The 11963-nt window shown below is 45.4% G+C and overlaps 1 non-coding gene across 1 annotated transcript; it reads right to left on the reverse strand.

The window, feature by feature from the left end:
* Nucleotides 1–4705: 4705 nt before the first annotated feature.
* TRNAV-CAC (transfer RNA valine (anticodon CAC)) lies at nt 4706–4779 on the reverse strand. The gene has a single exon. It is a non-coding gene; the product is annotated as a tRNA-Val (tRNA).
* Between the last annotated feature and the right edge of the window lie 7184 nt (nt 4780–11963).

Here is an 11963-nt window from a genome sequence, read left to right on the forward strand (position 1 = left end):
CACCCTAATACCTTGTTGTTAAGAACATTTATGTTTATGCATCATATCATATCATCCATATCATTACCGTGCATTCTTGTATCTTATTTTGCGCTCATGCATATAGGATCGCCAGAAGGAATCACACTCTTGGAGTTTGAGGCAGAGGAGGAGGAGAATCAGGAGGCACCACAGTAGGTAGCCCCCAAAAGCGAGGAGCAGGCTCCTGAGGAATTACCGGAGTGCCCCGATCACAGGCCTACCTCCTTTCTAAAAGGCAAGCCCCGGAGCATTCTAAGCCTCCTATGTTTTTACAAATATCACTTGAGTCCTTTATATTTGATGCATTAAGTTATAAGAGTTGGATGAAAACACTTGATGCATAGAACTACCTTGTCCAAAAATATACCTTGAACAAACCCTATGTAGGTCCAGGATCGAACATATGCTTAGCCATGCTTAGACCGGTAGAAGTCGGGTGATTTCCTGTCACCTGCGAGATATAGGTGGATACCGAGGCACGGTTGGCTATATTTGCTATCGTGGAAAATAACCATGTGATGTTATCTAAGTGGAGACTGGGTGGGATCATATATGCACATGGTGTGGGTTGGTTATGTTGATCCCGTCTATGTCGATTAAGGACCATACCGTTGTTGGCGCTTCTGTCGAGATTGAATGCATGCCTCTCACTTAGCTGGCCGGATAACTCGTTCCGACCGCGAAGCCGAGTAGCTCAACTCAAGCCGAGCCTCATTCTGTTAGAGTGCGCACTCTAGATGATATTAAGGATGTGTGGGGAGCCAGACGTGAGCCCAAGGGTAGGCCGGGCCTGAACGTCCTGGCAGCTGGTTGTTCCTGGTTATGCGGCGCTGATCGAACCCCCGAAATGTGGACCTAAGTTGTACCAAAGGTGACCCGACGTGACCCTAATGGGGGAAGTGTGGGTTTGTGTAAGGAATAACTGCCCAGCTGGTTGCAACCGATTCGAATTGCCGTCTCTCCCGGATAGTGAGAAACTTGAGTAGTCCCAACATCGTAGTAACTGGACGATGAAATTTGATGGTTATATTGGACATAGGAATGCTACATCGGCTATGGTTATTATTTTGATGCTACATAATGATATATCACATGTTTGGCATAGGTTAGTTGTTAATCTAGAGGTGAATAGCTATAATTAACTTGATACCCGAATTATAAAATGTATAGTTGAACTAGTGGCTCTTTATGCAAAATATTGTCATGCTAGCTCCACTTATAAAGCCTTGTATTATCCTTGGAGTCACATTATTTTAGGTTTATGACGGATAAGTCTAGTTGAGTACCTTCTTGTACTCAGGGTTTATTTCTCCACTTGTTGCAAATAATACAGTCTATCATGGATATTGTAAGAATTGCTTCTATCCTGCCGTGTACGAGGAGTAGGCCATGGGCAAGGCGCTTCTATATATCTAATCTATAATGCTTTTGTGGGATGTGATCACAAACTAGCAAGTATTTGAACAATGGTGTGAGATGTTAGTTTCACAACTACCTTTGCTTCCGCTACTACTTCATTTGAACTTGGTTTGTAATAACTTTAATTGTACTCCGATGTATGATGAGGTATTTGTGAACTCTATGTAATATGTGGCATGTATGTTGAATCATGTACTATCTTGGTTGTATGTTGGCGATGAATCAAGACCCTTCGTGGTACTCGACGGACTACCGGGTTTATATAGGCTCAAGTATGACAGTGCGATCGTTTCGGTGGTTGTCATTGTACTTGTGGTCTTATAAATTGGTCGGTTCTGTCACAGTTGTGCTATCGTTACCTATCCAAGATTTTACACGCCGCACATTCTTACCCACCCACGTGTCTTCACTCACCTACGAGCCTCAACCTAGATCAAATATCAATCAATCCTCGCCTCCAACTTCTCCAAGACGATCGCCATCTCAGTCTCCCTCCTGTGCCGTCGAGCAGTGCTCCTCTTCTTCCTTGGTGCATTCGTATTAATCTCATATATGATGTGTTAGGGTGATCCTAATCTACCCAAACACATGTGAAATGAGGTGGATACGACTGGACAAATAAGGCCTCGCTTGGATTTCTTTCAGGCGCTATTGTCATGCCATCACTGCAGGGTTTGCATATCATTAATCCGATAGAGATGCGAGCAGGACTATATAGACTATTAAATATGATTTGTAGGCCTAAGTGGTTGCTAGTGTTTTGTGTCTTCCCGGCGAAGGTAAGAATTTGTTAGATCTATCAAAGCGAAGGGAATTTCAGTATCACGACAGGAAGTTGAAGCTAGCCGAAGTGGACACCATATTATTTTTTAGGAGTCAGGAGGGGCCACAGCCCCTGCTGCTTTAAATTAAATTAAGAACTGTGAAAAAGGTACAACACACATATTTGAGTTAACCATGGGGATTAATACATGCTAGAAATGGATAGAGATGATTGGCACACAAAATTCTTAGAGGGCCAAAAGAAGACATGGAGCCAGTAATTGTAGCCACTAGAAGCAGTGGTGAAGATGAAGCTATAGCAGAGAGGTAGAAGCCGAAGCCACGACTTAGTGAAATAAAACATAGATATCCAACTTTTGAGGTTTGTTATTTTAACAGGAAAATCACTAGATGCCTTCCTGTCGATAACCCACCCTAAACGTTTCTCGCTACCAAACATTTGAGTAGTTTCAAATCCAAAAAGAATGGACAGGTGGAGGCGCCTTGCTGCCAGTTTGTGTGGCTCAGTTAGGTCTTGTTTGGTACAGCTCAGCTTTACCGGTGAATCAATTTTTTTGTGACTTAACCTCGAAAATCAGCTTCACCGATGAATTCAGCTCTAAGTGCTTAACAAAACTACGTATCTAGAAAAAACAATTTAGAATGAAGGGAATGCTAGCTATCTAACTATATATTAGCTGATATTAGTTGTTGGTTTATCCCAACTAGTGAGATAGTTGTTAGCTGAGCATTCAACTAAAATTAGCTAGACCTGTTTGAATCAAAGAAATTAATTATTAGCAATTAACTATTAACTCTATGATCCAAACAATACCTTATTCAAAACTAAAGCAAAGAATGAATGTAGCCATGCGGAAGGTTGACGAGGCGAGTGGGAGAGTGGCTACTTCACTTGTGAAAGGCACTAACTTTACTTTGCTGTAGTTGCAAATTAATATGACATGTTCATCGCGAGAACCTAAAGACAAGCTTTACTTGTGAATTTATATCAGCACATTCCGTCCAATATGATGATCAGGCGTGAGTTTTTGTTAACACATCAGCGTCACTGGATGATCATAGCTTGGGCCAGGAGAGCGGCAAACTCTTAAGGAAGCTGAATGGTCGCGTCTTTGGGCCGGACTGGGTCCATGTGCTGACGAAGTGAGTCTAGTCCAGACCGTGAGGAGTCAGCAAGAGCAGGGTGTGTGTGTGGGCTATACATGGCCAAACGGGCCGTCCAGGCATGGCATGGCACTGACACGGTGGGGCACGGCGGCGTTGCCGTGCCGTGCCGCGTAGTGCTGCCATGCCAGTATCCCGGCTCAGGCACGGCACTATAGGCTATTAGTCGTGCCGTGCTGCTAGGCACGGCAGCCCGCGTGTCGCGCGAGGTTGCTGCAACCACGGCGTAGCCGCCGTGCCTCGCCGCCATCGTCGCGGATGCGCCCCAGCCGCGCGACCTCCGCCATGGGGATGCGCCATGGGGAGAGTATGCGCGCGCCGCCGCGTAGGCACTGGGCCTGAGGGCACGCGACCGTCGGGGCCTAAAGGCAATGGGAGAGTGGGAGATCGATAGAGGGAGAGACAGGGAGCGGCACAGTGAGAGATCGAGAGAGACGGAGGCTGAGGAGCTAGGGTTTGAAAGGGTGTGACGTTTATATATGTGGCTTAGAATGCATCCAACGGTTAGCATCTATCCTCAGAGCATCTGACGGTGGAAATAATCGGGCCGGCATCGTGCCAGCCCATTAGCCATGCCGTGCCCGGGCCGGTACTACGGGCCGAAGTTGCGGCCTAAGCACGGCACTACCACCGGGCCATGCCAGGCACGGGCACGATAAGCCTCGGGTCGGGCCGTGCTCAGGCCGTGCTTTTTATAGTGCCGTGCTAGTGCTGGCCCTTGGAGCCTGGCCCATTTGGCCAAGTATAGTGTAGGCTCTGCCAAGCTGTATCCTATTTGCATTCCTAGAAGGGTGAGGAAAGGATACCATGTGTAAAAAAAACCCAGAACTCCTCGGTCTAATGACAGCTCCATAGTGAGTCATTATCTAGTTCTAAGTATTTTATTTTATATTTTAATAGAAGAGAGAAAAAAAACTAACTTTTGATCAAGAGCTACTCTCATACACTATTTTAAGATCATACGAGGTTATCATATGAACCTAATCATATTACGAGCTACTGTTAAAAGCTAACATCATTATCTTAGAGGCAGTAGCTCATATTGTTGAGAGTGTCCTAAGCATTCATCATCTGATCCTCCAGCTCTATGCTGCTTATCCCTGATTCCTTCTCCAGTTTTGTGTGCTGTGAGGGCAGGTTAGGGGTATGAAACTTTAGTACAGAGGAGCATATAAGACGAAGCAACGGGGTAAATGAAAAAACATTGTTCGTTTCAACATTTCAATGGGGTAAATGGAAAATCATTGTTTTTAAAAGAAAATGAAGAATCACCAAAAATAGGGAAAAAGGGAAAAAAAATCTAACACCACATGTTTTTTGTCTGAGCCCAGGTTCGAACTGGGGACCTTTAGTGTGTGAGACTAACGTGATAACCAACTACACCACCCAGACTTGTTGTCTAGTGATCTGATTATTCGACTATTCACATGATAAGATATCCAATTGTCGCCTTCGCTTTTGCGTTGGATTTAACTGTTTTCCTAAACGCTAAACGGTATATAGTCGGTCACCTACCGTTTAGCCATTATTCGGACAAAACGTCCCATTAAACAGGCTAAACGGCCAATTAAACGGGGTAAACGGGTGATTAAACGGAAACGGCGGACCACCGTGTAGCGTTTACACAGTGTTTAAACGGGCTAAACGACCGTTTAGGCAAACAGTGGATTTAAGTGAGCCAACAGAATCACATGAACGAGTGGACACGGCATTTCCGATCCGATGGTGATTGCGATTTGCGCACCTTAGATCATTGAGAGAATTCCTTATTGGACACTGGGAAAATGAGTCGTTCTTTTCTTGGCTCTGATTTGCGCACCTTAGATCATTGAGAGAATTCCTTATTGGACACTGGGAAAATGAGTCGTTCTTTTCTTGGCTCTGAAATTTTCTTCGTTTCCTATTTGACACTCACTTCAACTTTCGTTCCTAATTTGACACTGCCGTCAAATCCGTTAGCTAACGGTGTTAACTGACCGTTAAAAAGACGTTTTTGCCCCTAGAAAAAAAAACGGCGAAGCAAATTTGAGAGGAAAAAAAACCTACGCCTTTTTTTTAGCTGGGCGCATGTATCAGAGGCGGGCGCCGTTTTTTTTCCTCTCAAATTTGCTTCGCCGCTTTTTTTTCTAGGGGCAAAAACGTCTTTTTAACGGCCAGTTAACACCGTTAGCTAACGGATTTGACGGCAGTGTCAAATTAGGAACGAAAGTTGAAGTGAGTGTCAAATAGGGAACGAAGAAAATTTCAGGGCCAAGAAAGGAACGACTCATTTTCCCAGTGTCAAATAAGGAATTCTCTCTAGATCATTTATACTCCATGTCATCGGGTTTCTCGTTCACCTCGGTTTAAGTTCCTGATTTAATATGGATGCTTGTATTTTTTTAGATTTATTCTAAGATTTAACGACGCTATTCTTTCAGTGGTAGACAATGTCGTCGACGGTGAGACGCTTATGATAAATTCATCAATCTCGAGATTTGTCAGTTCAACAGTTCTTTTGAAAGTGCTAGGGTACATGTGTGTGAGTGAGCGTCCGTGTTTGTAACTAGATCTTGCAAAAAAAATCATTTATACGTCATCTTTGGATAAGGAGAAATCAAAGAATATAATAGATCTATATTTAAAGATTCACTTAAAGATGTTGTCGGAGGGTATTCTATCTTAAATCTTTGTTTTATAAATTATAAGTATAACATGAAGAGTCTCTCGGAGTTGTTGTTACGAGCTTGATTGGTTGACACACAAATTTTAGTTGTGAAAACTTGGGCAAGCACTGATTTGACCTCTATTTGATTTGTTGACAAAATTTACTAATATCTCACAATAAGTTGTCAAATCTGTGATAAATATATTTGCTAAACTTTTGGTAACTTTTGATTAACCAAGGGCCCTACGCTACTCATTAATCAACCTCACCAATCAATGGCCCTGAACATGGGCAAAGCACGCGACGGCCACCAACCAAGCAAGCAAGCAGAGCAAACGAACAATCGAGAGAACCAATTCAAATAAAAAAAATCGATTAGGCGCGATTGCTATTTGATTGATACTCATGGCGGCAAGAATTACACCGAAGTCATGATGGATCACAAGCAGACTTCCAGACCATAATCAATCATTCCTTCGCATACTCGCAGCATGACATGACAGCATCTGGGGAGAAGGGCAAGGAGAGAGAGAAAGAGAAAGAAGAGAGAAGAAAAAAAGAGCAGATCTTGATCTGAATCACGCCGGCGGCGGCGCAACCTACTCCGGCCCCGGCCGGGTACTAGCCCGCGTAGACGTGGATGCCGATGGCGATGAGGAAGATGGTGATGAGCGCGAAGTAGAGGACGGCGTGGACGAGGATGGCGAGGCCGCTGGTGTGCATGCTGCCGAACTCCGCCACCCGGCCCCGGCCCGGCAGCGTGCACAGCAGCCCCGGCGTGAGGACCACGAACAGCACCGTCGCCACGATCACGGGGCCCCAGTCCGCCATCGACGCCTCCCTCTCCCTCTCCCTCTCCCTCTTCCTTCCTTCACCTCGCTCCCGGACCTCTCAAGTGAAGAAGCTCCCGAATCTACGCTCTCTTTTTGTTGTTCTCGAAGTCTCTCTTGGGGAATGAGGAGCGCCGCAGTGGCGCCTGCCAGTCACGCATTTTTAGAGGGGAAAAGAAAGCGAGGCCGGGGCCCACTGCGTGGTGCGCGAGCGACTTGGGGTCCCACGCGTCATTGGCAGGGACAGATGCGTGCGTGGGCGTGGGCCAGCCTGTCCGGCGCGGGGGCAAGGAATCCAGCCGTTGCCGCTTTGCTTGCGCAGTGGAGTACACGGGTGCGGTGCGAGCGTGCGTGTGGGGCAACGCACCGGATCTACGCGGGCCCCAGCGGCTCACGGGTCCGGGCCGGAGCAGCAGAGAATAGGGAGGCCTGCTGGGCTTGGGCCCTTCAAAGATCCAATAGACTTTTTTTACACCGGCCGCCGGCTCCGCTCCATCCTTCGTTTTTTTTAAAAAAAAGCAAGCGGCAGTTCTTCAGTTGAATTATTATAAATTACCCCGAAGTCGATCAGCAAAAGATCAATCAAATCAACGAAACAAGGAAAAAAATATGCCACCGTATCGCCAAATTAATCAAGCAAGCGCGGTCAGAGTCAGCTTCCATGATGAAGCTGCAATGCAACGCTCCCTTTCTGATCCCATCCTCATCCCGATGCTTTTCGTCCATGGATTCCCCTCCTCCCTTTCTCACTCTTTAGCGTCGATTGGATAAACCAGGCGTGGATGTCGTCGACGTCTCATTCCTCGATGAATCTCCTCTCTTTTCCGCCCCATTATTATTGCCCACTTTCCCTCTCCTTCCTGCTGCTCGAGCTCCACAAAATGCAAGCACACGTTGGGCATCCACACGACCACACCCAGCACACGCAGCAGTACAGTAGCTATCTACAACCTGTCGTTCGCTCATATACGATCGTGGATTATAAGTTGAAATAATATTTTTCTCTCGCACCAAACCAGCCGGCAGTAAATAATCCACGATCGTTTAGCTGCTAGACTAGCTAGTTAGTGATCTGGAAGGAAAAAGGAGACCAACTAATCGAGACTGGCCGGGATGCTGGACTGGGCGCCGGTGGTGGTGGGCGTCGTGCTCTTCGTGCTGCTCTCGCCGGGCCTGCTCATCGAGCTCCCCGGCCTGCACCGCTGGGTCGACTTCGGCAGCCTCCGCGTCACCGGCAAGGCCGCCACCGTGCACACCATCCTTTTCTTCGTCATCTTCGTCATCGTCACCATGGCATGCAACCTCCACATCTACACCGGCGCCTAGCTAGCCGTACCTACTGTGGCCGGCCAGCTAGCGGCGCTGCCTACCAGTGATGACTACCGCACGCACCGTACTTCTTCATCGTCGTCGAGACGCCAAACCCGTCATTTGTATTTGTACTCTCTCGTCTCAGGTCACACGGTGGCGCCCGGCCATCGACGCCGCGTGGCTCTTCATGTGCTGTATGCCTATTTTAACAAGTATGTACTTATAGGATCATGTTGTAGCAGCGTCTTGAGTCTTGATGCTTGAAAATCGGCAGTGTTTTTTTTTTTTTTGCGAAAATGAAAATCGGCAGTCGTGGATATACTTTTCAATTTTCATACATTCACTTTAATTTATGCTACTTTTGTTAGAGATTCAGATTCTTGTGAAAATGTTTCAGTACTCTCGTAATCACTGATTCCCTAGTGTTTGGTTGATATATATGATGTGGATTCCAATTAAAAAAATATTTTTCATAAAAAACTATAAAGAAAACTATATGTATTTCAAAAAATTCTGGGTTTTTTTTTAGTAAATAACAACTAAAACTGCAATATATTTTAACTTGTTACATTTAAAAAGGACAACTGAAACAAATCATATCGCTAGTGTACAAGACAGGCAAGAAACAAATAGGTGTCAAACTAGGTGGAGCCGTTTCGCTTGACCAGGCAAGCGCAGAACAATCTCAGACAGAATCGTTTCATGGTTCCCAACAAGGGCGACGTCACAGGCTGATTGAAATTTTCTCTGAAGTGAGAAAACATGCAAAAATAGTCTTTGCTACCTATTTCTTCATCGCTAAAAGCATCTCTAGCAATCCTCTCCCTACTCTGAATTTGAGTAGTGGGATTAAAAAAAACCTGCTCCAGCAGACCCATACTATACCCCTTCTTCTGTTGGCCTCTTACTTTTCCTCCTTCACCCCTACTTCTGTTGGCCCCTACTCCACTCACCCTAGTTTTTTTTTTCAGCAAGCGGTCCTGACGCGCCTTCTTCCCCTCGTCTGCCCCGGTTGGGACCTTCCCCACAGCCACCGCCCCGCCACTGCCGGCCGCCCAGTCGCTGCAGTCCGCCGGGCCGCAACGAGTCTGCTCAGGCGTCCAGATCCCAGCCAGCCGCTGTTGTTCGCTCCGGCCCGAGCTTCCCCACGGCGGCGCCCTCCCGGTGCGGGCGTGAGGCGATGCGGTGCCTCCCTACCATGACTCGGCGCTCCTGTGGTCCCCCTGCCCCGACGCGGCGCTCCTGTGGTTCCCCTTCTCTCGATATGGCCGAGCAGCGATGCGGTGCCGCCCTGCCTGACGCGGCCTGCTCAACACTGGTGGCCCTGCCCTAGGCGGCGCGGCAAGCCCGGGCGCTTGCCTCTGCTCCGCTGGCGTCTATGTAAAGAAGAAGGTGAGAGATGATGGCAAAAGGGCCCCACGTGTCATTTTGACTACTAAAATGAATTTGAGTAGCATGGTTTAGGTAGTATTGCTGAAGTTAGAAGCAAAATATGGGTAGTCTCAAAATAGGTGGCTACCTAAACAGAGAAGTATGGGGTATGTTTTAGATAGCATTGCTGAAGATGCTCTAAGGCCAGTCTCAATGGAGGTTTCATCATGGTTTTATTGACATTAAATATGTTGATGTGGCACCGTATTAATGAAGAGAGATGATAAAAGTTTTATGGAAGTAGAAAGAATTTTATGGGGATAAAACTCTTCTATACTATTTTAAAAATATAGATGTGTTGAAAATTGTGACATGAACCCCACCGAGACTAGTCTAATCGCGCTCAAATAATGAGGCGGGATGGAGCTCGCAGAGTCGTAGTTGGTCGCAGGAGAATCTTTCGTATGCATGTGTCTGGTTTCACGAATGTGAGAAGATTAATCAATCAAGAAAATAAAAAAGCTTAAATTCTATTCTCCACCAACCAAACAAGGTTTGATTAGATTGTCCAACTTAAGAACTACATTATTGTATTATACGAGTATCAAACTATGTAGATATGTAACCAAAACTAATCTACCAGGATATTGCAGATGTTGTAGATGGTTGTTGACGGTCACTAAATGCCAAATTTTATAGTCAATTATCCCAAAAATAATGGAGAACTAGCATTACTAACATTCATATTTAGTTGTTAATAATGTATTTTCACACATAGTTCGAGAATTTTGGGTACAAGTAACTTTTCATGGAAAACATATGAAATATGGTGAAGAAGTTCAAATTTCGATCATCCGATGAATCATCAACACACATACAAACACCAAAAGGCCAAATCCAATCCTAATTGGCTCAAACCAGAGACACACAGGGAAGATCAAAATCACAAGGCAATGGTGGTCCGGCCCACTCAAGATGGGCCCCAGAGACCACCAGGGATTGACCGATCTCTGGCCCACCCCCTTGTTCGACCAAACCATAAAGGGCCCGACTTGGGGCCAACCATCTCCAAGATCTTCCAACTGACACCAGGGGTGCATCTAATCCGTCCAAGCCCAAGGCAGCTTATACAAGGGTCGGCCGATCCAAAGAGATAGGTCGTTTGGTCCATTCTCCGAGATCTCTCGACATGATCTTCAATGCACCTCCTTAGGGGGGTCATTCCCACTCATAAAAGCATAGTGTGCTCTTGTATTCGACACCACATATCAGAGCTACAAATCCCACACTTGTAACCATATTTCTCTGTCTTTAGTGGAGAATTAGTTCTAGCAATGCAAGCTCAAGTAGATTAAGGGTGTTCTTGGTGAGTGTAGCTCTCTAGTAGAAGCTTTGATCATCTTGTAACACTCTTCAATATAAATGGAATATTCATCTTGTTCATGGAATGTTCATCGTGTTCATACTACTTTGATCATTCTAGTTCATTGTTCTTATGTTATTATGATTATCTTCATGCTAGAACTTGTACTTGCTATGATCTTGTTTGTACTAGTTCTTCGTTCTAGTATGAGAACTCACTCATGTTTGTTCCTTGTTCATCCATTAGTATGATCATGTTCATATTGTTCATCGCTCTAGAACTAGTTTAATCCTATTACTATGTTGATTACAAATAAAGATTATTTGTTTGACTTATGCAAACTACCTAGTTAGGGTTTTGATCCATGCTACAGTGTCAATATGGTGTGCGTTCAGGCTTGCTCTAGTTCTTTTTGGGAGGATGAGAGTAGTGTCCACTAGTCTAAGTGTGGTACTTATACTGGTGTACACCATCAAATCAAAGACGTGCACAATCCATGGGTTGTAGGGGTAGGCGGCAGGTGATGATAGCCATATCCATCCTTTGTAGTTCCCCACATTCGGTTATAGCGTAGGCGTTTATAGCAATAAGAAGATAACCCATGGACTACGTAAAACTAGTTTCGGCAAGGTATCCTGATACATCTATGGGCATGGAATCAAGGCACTAGCTGTGTGTTTTGTATATGTTATTCATCTATTCCTTAGAACCATTTAGTCAATTGGATAATACCTTTGAAGTTATTTTGTAAACCACATTGCATAAACTGATTGGTCTCAGATCTTTCAATCGGTCTGGATTTTGCACTTTTGGAATCACACAGCCACCACATTGTCATTCCATTTATCTAGCATAACACTGCCATTAAGAAAAAGTAACACCTACTTTGTCACCTCTTTCCCCACAATCCCCCAGTATTTCTTGTAAAAAGTGAGGACATACCATCAACACCTGGAGCTTTAAAATCACCGATTGAGTCAAGGCCCAACTTAATCTCCTCCTCTGTGAATGGATGCGTCAAAGATTCATTCATCGCCATGGAGACCTTGGGTGT

The sequence above is a fragment of the Miscanthus floridulus genome, chromosome 11 (genome assembly GCF_019320115.1).
Source record: "Miscanthus floridulus cultivar M001 chromosome 11, ASM1932011v1, whole genome shotgun sequence".
NCBI lineage: Eukaryota > Viridiplantae > Streptophyta > Magnoliopsida > Poales > Poaceae > Miscanthus > Miscanthus floridulus.